This window comes from Panthera pardus, unplaced genomic scaffold (assembly GCF_024362965.1).
Source record: "Panthera pardus isolate Hobbes unplaced genomic scaffold, ASM2436296v1 HiC_scaffold_15, whole genome shotgun sequence".
In the NCBI taxonomy this organism is placed as follows: Eukaryota; Metazoa; Chordata; class Mammalia; order Carnivora; family Felidae; genus Panthera; species Panthera pardus.
The window spans coordinates 22063335-22079661 of record NW_026526710.1 but is presented as its reverse complement, the minus strand read 5'-3'; the positions used below and the strand labels follow the sequence as shown (position 1 = coordinate 22079661).

Sequence of the window (16327 nt, the reverse complement as noted above, 5' to 3'; positions counted from 1 at the left end):
TGACCCATGAAGAAACAAAACCTGAGCAGACCTGTAACTAGCAGGGAGACTGAATCAGTATTCAAAATCCTCTCAAAAAAGAAAGGCCCAGGACCAGATGGCTTCACTGGTGAATTCTACCAAATATTCAAAGAGGAGTTAACATTAATCTTCAAACTGTCCCCCAAAATTGACAAGAAAGGAGCAGTTACTAACCCATTCTACAAGGCTGGAATTATTACCCTGATACCAAGCCATAAAAGAAAATTATAGACCGGGGCACCTGGGTCGCTTAGTTGGTTGAGCATCCAACTTTGGCTCAGGTCATGATCTCACAGTTCATGAGTTCGAGCCCTGCATCAGGCTCACTGCTGTCAGCAGAGAGCCTGCTATGGATCTTCTGCCCCCCTTTCTCTCTGCCCCTCCCACCCCCCTCAAAAATAGACATTAAAAAAATTATGGACCAATATCCCTTATGAATATTGATGCAAAAATATTCAACAAAACACCAACATACTGAATTCAGCAGTATATATATTTTTAAATGTTTATTTATATATTTTTGAAAGAGAGAAAGAGAGGGCAAGCACGTGTGCACACACACACTGGGGAGAGGCAGAGAGAAAGGTAGACAAAGAATCCCAAACAAAATCTGTGCTGTCAGCACAGAGTCCAACATGGGGCTCGAACTCATAAACCATGACATTATGACCTGAGACAAAATCCAGAGTCAGATGCTTAACTGACTTAATTGCCCAGGCACCCCATGAATTCAGAAGTATATTAGGATTATACATCATGACCAAGTAGGATTTATTCCTAAATGCAAGGATGGCTTACCACATGAAAGTCAATCAACATAATACCCTGTATATTAACAAAATAATGGGGGAAAATGGTCATTTCATTGGGGAATAAAAGACAAAATTCAACACTCTTTTATGATATAAACACAAAACAAACTTGGAATAGAAAGAAACTACCTTCATATGATAAAGGCCATACATAAAATGTTACATCATACTACGTATGCTACACATCATATTGTCACCACAGCTTACATCATACTCAATAATGAAAGACTTAAAGCTTTTCTCTTAACATCAAGAAGGCAGGGATGCTGCTTTTGTCATTTCTGTCCAAGTCTTCTATTAAATATCTTGGATCAAGAACTACCCTACGACCCAGCAATTGCACTACTAGGTATTTATCCAAGGGATACAGGTATGCTGTTTTGAAGGGGCACATGCACCCCAATGTTTATAGCAGCACTATCACAATAGCCAAAGTATGAAAAGAGCCCTAATGTCCACTGATGGATGAATAAAGAAGATTATATATATATATATATATATATATATATATATATATATATACACACACATACACATACACAATGGAGTATTACTCGGCAATCAAAAAGAATGAAATCTTGCCATTTGCAACTACGTGGATGGAACTAGAGGGTATTATGCTAAGCGAAATTAGTCAGTCAGAGAAAGACACATATCATATGACTTTACTCTTAAGAGGGCTTTAAGATACAAAACAGATGAACTTAAGGGAAGAGAAGCAAAAATAATATAAAAACAGGGAGGGGGACAAAAACATAAGAGACTCTTAAATATGGAGAACAAATAGAGGGTTACTGGAGGGGTTGTGGGAGGGGGGATGGGCTAAATGGATAAGGGGCATTAAGGAATCTACTCCTGAAATCATTGTTGCACTATATGCTAACTTTTTTAATTTAAAAAATAAATTAAATTTAAAAAAAAAGGAAAAAAATCTTAGATCAGTAGGCAGGAAAAAGAAATAAAAGGTATCCAAATTGGAAAGGAAGAAGTGAAATAATCTGTTTATAGATAACATCATTCATGTAGAAAATCCTCAAGATTATACACACACATACACACACACACACACACACACACACACTCAGAACTGATAAACAAGTTCAGTGAAGTTATAGGGTACAATATAAAACAACAGAAATCACTAACAATGAGCAATTTAAAAAGGAAATTCAGAAAATGAATTTAGTTACAATAACATCAAGAAGAACAAAATACATAGGGATAAACTTAACAAAGGTGAAGAAGGACTTGTACACTGCAAAGTATATAACCTTCCTGAAAGAAATTAAAGCTGACATACATAAATGGAAAGATATCTCATGCTTCTGCAATGGATGACTTGGTATTGTTAAGATGTCAATATCACCCAAAGTAATCTACAGATTTAATTCTGTCCCTATCAAAATCCCAATGGCATTTTTTACAGAAATAGAAAACTCCATCCTAGAAGCCATATGGAATCTCAAAGGGCCATGAACAGCCAAAATAGTCATAAAAAAGAACAAAGTTGGAGGTCTCACACTTTCTGATTTCAAAATTTATTACAAAGCTATAGTAACCAAACTGTGCGGTCATAGCATGAAGGCAGACAAAGACCAGTGGAATAGAAAAGAAATAAATCCTCATATATATATGGTCAACTGATTTTTACAAGGATGCAGGAAGGAACTGTCTTTTCAATGAATGGTGCTGAGAAAACTGGATATCCACATGGAAAAGAATGAAGTTGAACCTTTATCTTACAACATATGCAAAAATTAACTCAAAATGCATCAAAGATCTAAACGTAAGAGCTAAAGCTATACAACTCTTAGAAGAAAACACAGGGGAAAAACTTTGTGATGTTGGATTTGGCAATGATTTCTTGGATATGACATCAAAAGCATAGGCAACAAAAGTAAAAATAGATAAATCGAACTATATCAAAATTTAAAACTTCTGTTCAACTGACACAATCAACAGAGTAAAAAAACAATATAGAGAATGGGAGATTTTCAAATCATGTATCTGATAAGGGATTAATATCCAAAATACGTAAATAACTCCTACAACTCAACAACAAAAAATAACCCAATTTTAAAAATGGGCAAAGGATGTGAACAGACATTTCTCCAAAGAAAAATATATAAATGGCGAAGAAGTATATGAAAAGATGCCCAATCTTACTAATGTTACAGAAATGCAAATCAAAACCACAGTGAAATGTCACCTTACACTCATTAGATGGCTACTCTCAAACACACAAAATAACAAGTTTTGGTAAGGATGTGGAGAAATTGGAGCTCTTGCACAGTTAGTGGGATGTAAAATGGCATAGCCACTATGAAAATCAATACAGTGGTTCCTCAAAAACTTAAAAATAGAATTACTGTACAATCAACCAATTCCACTTCTGGTTATATATCCAAAAGAACTGAAAGCATGGTCTTGAAGACATATTGTACACCCATGTTCACAACAGCATTATTCATAAGTGCCAAAAGGTGAAGCAACTCAAGTGCCTACCAATAGATGAATAGAAAAACAAAATGTGACACAGACTAATGGATCATGAACCATTATTATCAATGGAATGTTATTCCACCTTTAAAAGGAAGGAAATTTTGACACATGCTACAACATGATAAATCTTGAGAACATCATACTAAGTGAAATAATCCACTCATAAAAAGACAAATACTGTATTATTCCACTTTTAGAAGGCATCTAAAGTAGTCAAATTTATAGAAAGACAAAGTGGAATGGTGGTTCCAAGGACTAGGGGGAGGAGGTAATGGGTCCACCAATGGAAACAGAGTGTGAATTTTGCAAAATAAAAAAGTTCTGGAGATTGGTTGCACAACAATGTGAATATACCTACTGATACTGAACAATACATCTAAGAATAGTTACAATGGTCAATTTTGTGTGTATTTTATCAAATAAACATTTAAAAAGAGCCATCTTGTGTAATAACTTAGAATATGCAAAACATTCTTTTAAATAAATAGATAAAAGATAAAAATTCAAGCATACATAGAGTTGACTATTTAGAAACAATGAAAAACTTATCCAGACATTATACATAAAAATGTATGGATTGTAGAATGATGGTGGTCAGGGGTTGAGGGGTAGAGGAAATGGGGAAATGCAGGTCAAAGGTTATACACTTTCAGTTATAAGATGAGTAAGTTCCAGGGATCTAATGTACAGCACGGTGACTATAGTTAACAACACTGTATCGTATACTTAGAAGTTGCTATGAGAGAAGTCATTGGTTAATGCTCTCACCATAACAACAAAACAATGGTAATTATGTGGGATGAAGGATGTGTCAACTAATTTTATTATGTTTACCACAAAATGTTTACCATTTTGCAATACACATGTGTACCAAATCATCACACTGTATGCCTTAAATTACACAATACTATATGCCAATTATATCTTGACAAAGCTGGGGAAAAAAATAGCCAAAGCTATACTCAGAGGTAAATTCATAGTTTTAAATACTTTCATTAGAATACAATAAAGAATGACTATGAATACGAGTACACCAGAGCATAATGAAGAAACACTAAAACATCCTTTGCAGCAAGTTTCCTAAGTTTTCTCTCTGCCTATTTCTAAAGCTTCCCCAGGTATAATACCCAGACAATTTCCAACAGAGAGAATCAACAACATAACTGAATCCAAAATAAAGAATACTCAAATGTGGTTTAAAAAAAAAAAAAGAATGAAGGGGCGCCTGGGTGGCTCAGTTGGTTAAACATCTGACTCTTGATTTCAGCTTAGGTCATGATCTCACAGTCATAGGATCTAGCCCAGCATAGGGCTCTGTGCTGGGTGTGGAGTCTACTTAAGATTCTCTCTCTCCCTCTGCCCCTGTCCCCCACTTGCTCTCTCTTTCTCTCTCTCTCAAATAAAAAGTTGAAAAATTTTTTTAAAAATTTAAAAAGAAGGAATATGAATAAAGTCCTCAAACCAAGATTCCCATTGAAAAGACCAATGCAACTCTGACCACCTTTTACATGCCAGAAACAGAAATTTCTAATGTATAGAGTTCAGAGAGAACAGGACCTAAAGAAGATACAGAAAATTAACCTGTAAGCCTAGGATTACACTGTAAAGTTCTGTCACCAGCTCTTAGGCCCCTGCACACACAAAACAGACACAATAAATCTAAACCTTCCCCTGCTGCCACAAATGGTACCAAAGGTGGGGGGGGTGGGCAGTGGGGACACAGACCACCTTGGCCTCTGCTGGATTACAGGCCAGAGTGGAGTAGCAGCCACCATGGCACCTGGCAAGCAGCAGGTTTCTGTTGCAAGAAGGAAGCAAGGATGAGCGGCTGGAAAACAGTATCCACACCAACAGAGTACTGTGGCTCCCGTGCAGGGGCTGTACTGAGGAATCACAGCATGTGCTCTATGCTGAGGCCAATTTTTGCAAGAAACTAGAGAAATGTCAGGAGAAGGACTGCCTCAGGCCCCTGAAGGCTCAAGAGAATGCTGCCTTGCTGAGGGCATCTCTGCATCTAGAATGATGCAGAGTGTGAGTCTACATAGACCCTCACTCAGGCAGACCCTGCTGAGTCTGGAGGTGGGTATGGCAAGAAGCAGGGCTGCTGCTATCACAGGGACCAGGTATGGCTTTTATCCTGAAGGCAACAGGGGGATCTCATGTGAGGGAGAAACCAGACAAATATTTGCTGAAGGAGTCAACAAGAAAACCAGGCCCAGCTCAAAAGCTTTCCCTGCCCCCCAACCAGCTTCAAGGAAGGGATAGCTGACACTCCTCTACTCTCACCCAGCCCCCTCCTCCCACCCAAGGCAGCTGTTCTCAGACCAGGGGTCTTGTCTGAGGTTCACTCCTCCTGCCCATCAACTGTGGGGTCGCTCTAAGCAAGCAGAGCAGGACAGCTGGAGTCATGGAAGGGGGACAGAGTTACCAGGAGCAAGGGGGACGTGCCTGCCTGCGTGCTAGGCCCAGGCTTCTCACAGGGCACGAGGCTTCTGCCTGTTACAGATGGCCGCCTTCCCTGCACCATGCCCCTGGGGAATCGCCCACCCCCACCCCTGGCAACACTACACCTCTGGACGTATTGGCCCCATAAAGACAAGAGCCTGCAAGCAGAAAGGCTTAATTAAAAATTAACCAATGCCCTTGTTTCAAAGGTTTGGCAAATAAACGTCTGGAATTATTTCTTCAAATACAAATACTGAGATAGTCTCATTATAACCAATAGCTCCCTACAGATAGGCAAATGCCAGAGAACTGTCACCAAGAAGACTGGAAAGGGGAGGATGCGCTTGCCTGGAGCAGGCCTGGGAGCAAAGCCCAGCTCTGCTTGCTGAGCCTCAGTTTCCCCATCATAATCCCCCACCCCCTTGCTGGGAGGCCTAAAGGAGAAGATGGTTTTGGTCCCACACAAGTCCCTGCCTCAGTTGTGGTCCTAGCCATGGCCTGCCCACCCTGGGACTCTGGACAGATCACCTGCCACCCTGGGTGACAATGAGCCTGCCACTAACCCTGGACAGATGGCAGGTGAGGCTGATAGTCTGTGCCCACTGAGGGGGCAGGGAGCAAAATGGGGAACTTTGGTGCCATAGTCATTTGGCTTCTGTGGTTCAGTCTTGTGGCCTCTCCCAGCCCTTCAGGCACACCCAAGGGAGCCAGCAGGATCCAGGAGGCACCTCCCTTGGCCTTGATCTTGGGCCTGGGGTGTGGGAGGTGAAGAGAGATGCTGTTTTGTGAACGGTGGGCCTTGCTGGGGCTGAGACCCCTTCATCTACACCATCCCAGACTCCTCAGTGGCCCAGGCCTCACTTTCCCCATCTATATACTTGGTGCCCCCCACCCCTAGGCACTGTGGCTCAGATCCCATGGGCAGCAATGGCCCATGGGGGTGCCAGCATCTCCCTCCAGGGCAGAAAGTGAAGGCCCTGGGAGCACAGGGATGGCAGCATCTCTGCAGCCTCATTATCTTGCAAAATGCAGAGAGCAGCAAGTACATTCAGACGAATGAATGGCCTAATTAGGATTTCACAGAGAGTGAAAATATTTTGAAAAGAAAAAGTTTAACTAAAGGCATATTCAAAATACCAAACTCATCAACTGCTAACATCAACCTGGCAAGATGTGCCATGGGGGTGGGGTACTTCTATCTCCCCACCTGATAGTGGGCAGTCTTCCTATGAGTGAGATAAGCTGGGGGTTGGGGGGCTGGGTAAATGCAGGGCCAGGGTAAATGCTACTGTGGGCTTGCAGAGACTGGCCAGGAGAGCCAGCACAGCACCATCTTGCCTGGTGGCCTGGGCGATGTAGGCCTCAGTAGTCTGGCCCTGCCGCACTGACCATACCACCAGCCGTGAATCACCCTGTACGAGGGATGGCACAGCCAGAAGCTGGCGCAGCGCTCATGCCATAACTGCAGCAGACCATCAGCTGTGCCAAGTTCTTCACAAGGCCAATAGGGTGAGCAGAGCCAGGGTCTGAACCCAAGCCCCACCACATAGAATGTTCTTCCTTCTGCCCTGCCTGAGAAGAATGGGTTGCTGGAGTGGGAAGGGGCTTGGGGCTCCCCTGGGGACTTGCCCACCTGGATATGACCCATGAGTCTAATCACAAAGGCCCTCAGATGCCTGGCTGAGAGTCACAAAGGAGAGACAGCAGCCGGTCTGCACCAGGCTCTCCAGCCACACCAACAAGGGCCCAGCAAAGGCTCTACGAGGGCGGGAACCTCTTCTCAGTAAACAAGAGTGCTCAGAGGAGGGACAGGCTCTCTTGCAAAGGCTCCGAGCCATGGGGAGACCAGCATAGGACATGCCACAGATACACACAGGGAGGGCCAACTGTCTCCAAAGAGTGCCAGGTTAAGGTGACTCCCACAGAAGTCACAGGGAGAGGGACCTGACAGAGTGGTTCCAACACACACATGTAGGGTAAACATGCAGAATAACCATGACTTTTGAGGACAAAAGACTGATTGAGGGGAAGCTCTGGCCTGATCTTAATTTTTAACTAGGCAGTGGGTGTCGGCTAAGGGCTGGGAGCTTTCCACAGACACCGTAAACCTGAACACATTACACGATGCTTCCAATTTCCAGTGACAGAAAATGTTAGTCAGGAAATGGTTCAGATACAAGTGAAAAACAAAGTTAAATCCTCACCTTCTGTTTCTATCAAAATAAATTCTAGATGAATGAAATCTTGAGTGTAAAATGTTAAACTAGAAATACCTCAGGGTAAGATAAGGGTGTATTTACCTCATTAGGTGCTCAGGAAGGACAATGGGATAACTGAAAAGGGAAAACATTCAATGGATTTCACCACAAAATATGAAAGATCTCTGAAGATGAAAAACTGTCCTAAACAAAAACTGAAAGATGGGGAAAGAATGTGCAGTAGGCCAACAGATGAGGGATGAATTCATACTTTAATAATAAAGACTCCTATCAATGGCTGAGATACACATCGAAACGCCAAAAAAACCCAGCATGGGGCAGGTGGTCACAGGAGCACAGCCATGCTCAGCACAGCTGCATGGAGGCCAATGACAAGGCCACTGAGGGGCAAGGCCAGGCTCGGGGTGGTTTCCCAGAGGTGGTATTGGTGCTGGCATGGCTGCAATGGAGGGCACCCATGTACCCCAGGTATCAGCATCACTCCCTTACCGCCTTCTGGCTCCCCGTTCTCGGGGAGCCCTGCTACTCTCTTCACTACCTGGCAATTCTACAGGTGGTCACTTTCTCTGTAGCTGCCTCCTCAGCCAGGCTGGGGGCTTCCCAGGGGCATGTCTGTGCCTGATGTGGTCACAAAACCCAGTGTCTGATATAGAGCTCAGCACAGGGGTGCTGAATGGCTCAAGGTGAGTATGGGAGATAGATGGGTGCTTGCCATCGATTGCTGTCCCAATTTAGTCCCAAGGCCTCCCCATCCCTATCTCCCTTTTGATATGGGCAGGGCTGCACCCCAGGGCCTACAGAGCAGGGAGCTCATAGCCAGCGCCCAGGTTCTGCTTCCCAGTTTGTGAAATGGTTTCAGCCCAGAGCAGAGATGGCATGAACGCCACTACTATCCCTCCAGTGCCCATGGCAGACATGAATAATCAATTACTATGGCAGACAAGAATAATCAATCACCACATTCAAGAAGAGCAGGACAGAAACAAAAGAGAGGAAAAGGCAGAGAGAAGCACAGAGAAGACAAGAGAAAAACTGGGAGAAGACCAGGAGGAGGTGGCAGGGATACACAGGGACAGGAAACAAGCAAGCAGTGCTAGGAAAGCGGGCAAAAGCAGCAGGCAGGATAAGGGAGACCCTGTGACCAGAGCTATCATTTGGTGTTTGGCTGGTCTGCAGACCTGAGGCCTGGTGGCCTACCAGGAGTTAAGGGGGGCAGGGGCCAGCCCCCTGCCAACCTTGCCCTTAGAAACCATGTCACTCATGCCACAAGCAATGCCAGGTTCTGAGCCCAGGATGCAGCCTGGGCCTCTTCATCCCAATCCAGAGGTCCCCATGTGGCCCAACAGCCCACGACTGAGATGCCTGGCCTGAACTTGATCTGCCCAGGTGGTACACCACCAAATGGCAGCTTCCCACACCCACGGTCATGTGGAACAAGGAAGAAGGAGCCGGGCCCTGTCCCTCCCTGTTCTACAGCCCTTGGCATAGAACACTGAGGTGTCTAGAGGCCTGGGGTCTCCCAAGTTTGTCGCCTCTGCCTTCTCCCCACCACTTGAGTATGTCACTGGCTGGGCCAGGCCGTCCCCGCTGGATACACAGTACCACTGAGAATTCACAGGACTGGGTTGGCCAAGCCTCCCATAGAGACATCACCCAGTGGGGCAGGAGCAGATGCCCAGGCTGGGGACTGGGCACCCATACTGGCAGAACAAGAGTGACCAGAGGCATTTTTATGAGGCGTCTCTGTAAATACAGCCACCATAGCAAACCCTGAAAGACCAGGGTTCGAACAGGACATATCTTCCCACCATTCAGAGGGACCTGGGGGACACAGGGACCACACAGCCTCCCAACTCTGCCATACTTCCCAAGCACCATACCCTAGTCTTGCTGGAGGAGTGACTACCAGATGAACCCACAAACACAGAAAACATCCAAGGACACGGGCCAGCACGTGATGGCCTGTCCCCAGCTGGTAGCTCTAGTCTCCCCTGGGCAGCAGGGACCACCTGAGTTAAGAGCCAAGCTTGGTGGGCTATGCCGATACCAGACATGGTTATAGTGGGCATCCAAGTCAAGGTAAGTGAGGATCAGATCCAGCCAATGTCCTGGTTGGTCCACCCCACTGCAGGCTCACCCCTCGAGCCAGATATCAACCTGGTGACTGCTGACCACACTCAGGGCATCCATGAGTCCAAGCATTGGGAGGCCCCCATGCCCACCCCTGTCTAGCATTGGGGCTGTGCCCACCCAAGTGAGGCTGACCAGAAGAATACACCACCCCGGGTCATAGTCCATCCCTCAGTCAACCACACCTGACAGGCCCACTAGGACACTCTGCTGTCCTATGCAAAGAGGGGGATGTCCCCAGGCCAAGCCTTGGTTGCTTACCTATCTGGAGGGGAAATTAGCATGTCCCAACATCCATCCTGATGTCTCCAGATCCTGCAGGAAAACCAGAGGATACCTTGTGAAGCCAACCTGTTGGGCTAAGTCCTTTCTAGATGAAGCCAGACCCCTGGTGGGGGCACTGTCATCCCTGACCCCGAGGTCATCCTGTGGCGCTCCTGATGTGTACCCACACGTTCGTGCACATTCTCTTATCCCCACTCACCTGGACTACCGCTACCACAGTCCCTTGTAAATATTTCTAATGCTGTTCACTAGCTCCTTCAACACTGATTGTTCAGCTCTAGAATGATAATAACGTCTTCCCCATTCCAGAAAGCTGGGTGTGTCTTGATGTGATAAACAGCACAGCAAGGAGAACTTCTGCACCAGGATCTCACTGGCCCTACCGAGTCGAACCCAACACCCGCCTAGTCCTGCTCTCCCCACCTGGACCCCACTCCTGCCCTGTGTAGCAGGCCACCTGCCTCTCCTGATGCTCCTTGGAGCCAGCCCAGAACTCGTGTCCCTGTGAGAAAGGCAGCCTAACTTCAAGATCCCAGGACCCAGGGGCCAGAGCTATAGCTAGGAGTACCTCACATGCAGGAGCTGTAGCCCCATGGGCTTTCTGTCTCATCCCATGACTCAGGAGACACATTCCCTGTCATTGTATCTAGGCCTGGGGACGATGCCAGAGAGTGTGTTATAAAAATGAAAAAACAGGGTGGAGGGGCACCTGGCTGGCTCAGTCGGTAGAGCGTGCAACTCTTAATCTTGGAGTTGCTGAGTTTGAGCCCTACGCTGATTGTAGGGTTTTAAAACAAAACCCAAATCTTTAAAACAAAAACCAAAAACCAAAACCAGGGTGGCACAGAGAGGAGCGGAGGTCTGAGAAAGTCATCCCTGGGGGGTCAGGGGTGATAGAAGCTCTCTCCCCTGGGCTCTACAGTGTTTTCTAGATTGTTCCGAGCCTCTAATTTCCTCTTGTGGACATGGCCTATTTGGGGGCCCTGAGAGTGGGTATCCCTGCCTCACAGCAGCCCCTTCATCATGAGGAGGGGTTCTGAGTCACAGTGGGATCAATGGAGGAACAGGATGCATGGGTTCAGAGGCAGGAAAGAACGGTGGCCTGAGCCAGGGAGCCAGGCATGTTTGCACGTACGCCTATATCCGTGCACACTCACTCTTGTGTGTGCCTGAAAGGGCAATCTGGGAGGGAGCCTGCCCCCCTGCTGCATCCGCCCTGCCTGCAGCAGAGGAGCTACTGTTCCTACCCTGAGGTCCGAGGCTCAGGGAGCAGCTTTGCTTGGAGTGTGACATTTCTGGGACACTTCTGTTTTTGGTTTAAATGTTTATATAGGTTTTGTCCCACAGAGCACCAAATGCCTTCCTTAGTCCTGATAACTGCCGGCCTGGCCTCTTGTTCAGTGCTGGCCTTGTGCAAAGCTTCACGAGGTGCTGCCAAGTGCCTCATCTTACTCTTGCTAAGTGCCCTGGATTGGCCCAACACCCCATTTTACAGATGGGGAAACTGGGTCCAGGATTTGAACTCAGGTCTTCCTACTCCCTGCACCCCCACATCAGCTGGGGATATTTGTCTACAAGAAGAACATGTTCCCTCCCGTGGGGCTCTGGCCAGGCTCAGAGCTCCATAAATACAGAGGAGAGACAGTATTACACACCAGTGGGGGGTAGGGGAGGGCATTTGCAGGGCTGCTGTTGGGGGGAGGGCACTAAAGGTTTCCTGCAGGAGGGTAGGGGGAATGGGAGGGTCTGGAGGATGTAAAGTGGTGGCAGCTTTGGAAGGCCCCAGGTCCCTGGGGTGCCCCTGTCACAGGACACTACATAGGTGGGGGCAGGGCAGAGCCCTGAGGGAGTGGACATACGTGACATACGAAAATAGAATCAGTGACGGGATTTGTGATGAGAGCGCAGGGGGTACCTGTCTTGAGAATCCTTTCTTAGAGCCCTCTCAGGGCTGACTTGCAGGCTTTGGGGTCACTCATCTGGCCAAGGACACCTGAACAAGGGAGCCTGGGGGCTGAGGGGGCCACCAAACCTGCCCCTTATCGGGCTCCATCCTCAAATGGGGAGGGTCCTGAGAAATGGAGCAGTTCCATCTGCCTATAGTAACCTGGGCCTCATTTTGCCATGGGCCTCCTCACACTGGGTGCCCGGGAAATCTGTCCAGTCTGCCCCCAGTCTTGGGAAGGTCTGCTGCATCTCAGGTGGGGGCAAGAGCCCAGGACACAAGGGGCTGCCAAGCAGCCAGTCCTGCAAAGCCATGGACTTGTCGTGTGTCCGTAGCATGAGGCAGCTCCATGAGCACAAATGGAATCCAGAGGAGAGACAGGGCCCAGGCTGGGTGGGCGGGGCAGGCAACTCAGGGCTGTGGCAGGTGCTGAGGAACCCGCGTGGGGGGTCAGGCAGGTCTGCCTAGGAACCTGCTCTGCACTCAAGCCTCATGCCCTCCTCCACCATGAGAAATCCCAATATGCTCTTCCAGGCCCCTGGCCACTTTGGATACAATGTGAAAAGGCACCCACTTCTGTTGCACCTTCTTTTACAAATGAACAGAAGAAGTGCAGCCTCATCCTGACTGGCTGGCTCAGAATCCTCACCTGGGTGGTGGCAGGGTCAGCTAAGGAGGCCCTTGGGGCACAGGCCTGAAGAAGGCCTCACTCAGGGCCTATCGTTGTCCTTGCCCAAGCCCCATTCAGTCCCTGCATCTCCTCTTGCCTGCACCAAAGGTGATGAGGGGCTCTCTGGTGGTTACTGAGGGGCCTCGCCCCAGGGATCCTTGCTCCTCTCCAGCTTGTACCCTGGACAGGCAGACTGGAGAAAGCAGAGCTCTGGCCCTACCAGGTGCCTCAGGGAGGGGTCCCAGCACAGAGGGAGGCTGGGTGGAGCCAGTCTTGCCTGCCATGGTGGTCCCTGGTGCCCTCTGGTGGCCGTATTCAGCTAGTTGTGGCTTTGCTAGAGGCTGTTGGCTCTTCAGGATCCACTGAAGCAGTGGGAAGGGCCTGTGCCTGACACACAGTAGGGGAAAGGAGGAGGGAAAGATGTGGATGAATGAAATGGGTGTCCATCAGCTCAGGGCCTGACCTGTGAAATAAGCTGAGATGTGCAGCTGTCCCAGTCAGGAAAGCCCAATATGGGATCCCTGACCCCATGTTCCCTCTGTTTATTCCCTGATTCTGGGTCTTCTGCTGAGCAGCCCAAAACAGCATCATGGTCTTGATGGAGGCTGATGTCAATAAAACAGATGCCTTCCCCTGACTTGAGCCGCCACTGAGAAGTTCCCAGAACCTCTTTTGGCCCCCCTGGCAGTCCTCAGGGCTTGCCTCCAGGACAAGCTTGACCCCCACTCCCTCCCACTGCTGAGGCTAGGCCAGGTCACAGGGAAGATGCTAGGGACTGGCTAGAGCTCTAGCATGCCTAGTGCCCTTGCTTCCCAGCTGTGTGTAACTCTTGGCTCCTCTGGAAGGTGCAGGATCCTACTGCTCATGCCCCTCAGGCCTGGCCCCTGAGGAGAAGAGAGTGCAGTACATCTACCTTGAATCCTTATGCAGCATAAATAGGGATGGAAGTACAGTCCTGCCTTTACAGAGCCTCAGAGATGCAGAGACCTCTGGAACTGGGAAGAGACCTGAGGGGCCACCTCTGGAGGGGGTGCTATGCAACCCCAATATGGCATGGTGGGGAGCTAACTCAGCAGGTCTGAGGACTAGCCCAGTTTATCTGGGAGGGTCTTGGTCAGCAAGTATTTGCGTCTGTAGAAAAGACTATAAAGAAGATCAGGGCAGGGATGGCTTGGCTGTGACCTTCCTAGGCCAGCACCAGACACCTGAGCATAGTGAGTGCTCTGTGCCCAACCCCGTGCTGGGTGCTAATGGACCATAGACTTGAGGAAGCAGGGGACAGACATGGCACTGTGGGTGGGACAGGGCAAGGCTGGGGGAAAGCATGCATTTTTTTTTTTTTAACATTTATTCATTATTGAGAGACAGAGAGAGACAGAGCACGGGCATGGGAGGGGCAGAGAGAGGGGGAGACACAGAATCTGAAGCATGCTCCAGGCTCCGAGCTGTCAGCAGAGAGCCCGACGCGGGGCTCGAACCCATGAGCAATGAGATCATGACCTGAGCCGAAGTCTGACGTCTAGCCGACTGAGCCACCCAAGTGCCCTGGAAAGCATGCATTCTTGATTCACAGCCCCACTTGCTATGGCGAGACTCAAGGACTGGATCACCTGCTCAGGAACTACTGGCCATGGGCCCAGTATACTGCCTAGAGGCTCTGACTGTCTCCTGTGTCCAGAACTGTCCCAAGTCCAGAGATACAGTGAGCACAGGACAGGCAGGACTTGCTCTGGACCAGCAGACCTCTGGTGGTGGCCCACATCTCTAGTGGTCGGGGCAGAGGGAGGGGATGGAGGCTGTCAGTCTACCTTTGCTGCATGTCTTCATGGGAGGAGATTGCCCTCTAAGCCTTAGTTAGTTGCCCAAGCCCCTGGGCTTATAAATCCTGACTTGGTGTGTGCCCTGCACAGTGATGCAAGTGACAACAGGAAGGGGTGTGAGAGGTGGGTAATCACCTGAGGTTACAATGAAGAGCCTAGCCCAAAGGATGAAACCCTGTTGGGGTGATACTTTTCCATGTTTCTAAACATGATTGGGTCTAAAGGGAAAACAAAGTCCCTGAGCAATGTTTTCAGTGATAACGCTACGCATAGGTTAGAAACGGTGACACGTTGTAAGTACCCAACGTTTAACTAAAGATTAAAATGGTAAGGCTCGGGATATGAGGCTGCCTTCCCTGGGAGAACACCTTGGCAAACCTAGGCTGAGTACCACCCCAGGTGGGGAGGACGCACCTCTGCCACGGGCCCGGTATCCCACAGAGGGGACTCAGGGGTGTCAGGAACGGGGGATCCCCGGTCGGGGCGGCCCCCGTTCAGGGCACCAGGCAGGAACCCCGGGTGGCATCCCCTCCCTCGTCCTCTAGGCGGCGGGAACACCGGGAGCGGGGACATCCCCTTGGCCCCGCCGTGCCCTCGCGCGTTCCGGTGGCGCGCCGCCCCGGGAAAGTTCCTCCGGCCCCGCCGTCCCTCTGACCGCTGTAAAGTTTCCGTGGCTACGGGACCCCAGCCGCAAGGCACCCGGCGTCGCGCAGGGCAGTAAAGGCTGCGGGTTCCGGCCGAGTCTCCACGGGGACGCGCGGTGCGGGATGCCCTGGCCCAGTCGGCAGGGCCCCGAGACCGTGCACAAAGGGACCCGCCCCCCGTAGTTCAGGGTTTCGCGCACCGCAGCGCCGGCAAGGTGCAGGTGGGGCGGGGCCCGGCTTCTACCCCGGCAGCTATGCCCGGCCAGACGTCGATTCCCGGCCCAGGACCCCATCTCGACCCAGCCCCTGCTAGACCGCAGTTGCGAACCCGTCCCGGACCTCTGGCCTCGTCCCAATCCGGGCCCCAACCTCCGGACCCCGCCCCCCCGGCCCGAGCCTACCTGGAGCGCGGCGTGGGCGGCCCCGCAGCGTGGCCCCCGCCCCCAGACGGGCGTCCCCAGGTCTCTCGGCTCACGGGGCGCGACGTCCCCAGGGCGAGGCGCGGTTAGCGGTCCGCGGGGGCTCAACTTGGACGGGTGCAGGGGCGGACCCCTCCTGGGCCCAGCGTGCAGCCCCAGGGCCAGCCCTTCCCACCCCTCGCGCGGCCCGTGCGCAAAGCGGGTCTGGCCAGCGACGCGACCCTCCGCCCCGCCCCCTCCGAACGCGAATTTTCCGATTGGTCGGGAGACCCAGCGCGGCCCGGCAACCGGCGTCAATTGGACGGGCGCTGGGAGACGCCGGCTTGCCATTGGGCTCCTGGGGTGTCCGTCCCAGCCACGACCGTCCCCTTCGTGGAGGGGCCGAGGCCCGGGCACCTGCCGGGACCGCTGCGGC

At 49.8% G+C, this 16327-nt stretch overlaps 1 protein-coding gene across 7 annotated transcripts in view; it reads right to left on the bottom strand.

The window, feature by feature from the left end:
• Positions 1–16127, bottom strand: part of ARVCF (ARVCF delta catenin family member) — a 49624-nt gene extending 33497 nt beyond the window's left edge. For 4 of the 7 annotated variants that reach the window (XM_019435555.2, XM_019435558.2, XM_019435556.2 and 1 more), the window contains exons 1-2: positions 15895–16126; positions 10391–10444 (exon numbers count right to left, since the gene is read on the bottom strand). The gene's annotated coding sequence lies outside the window, so the exon portion shown is untranslated. Of the gene's footprint in view, positions 1–10390; positions 10445–15894 lie in introns of all 7 variants that reach the window. The other 3 variants (XM_019435559.2, XM_053902256.1, XM_019435560.2) reach the window with 1 other exon arrangement.
• Between the last annotated feature and the right edge of the window lie 200 nt (positions 16128–16327).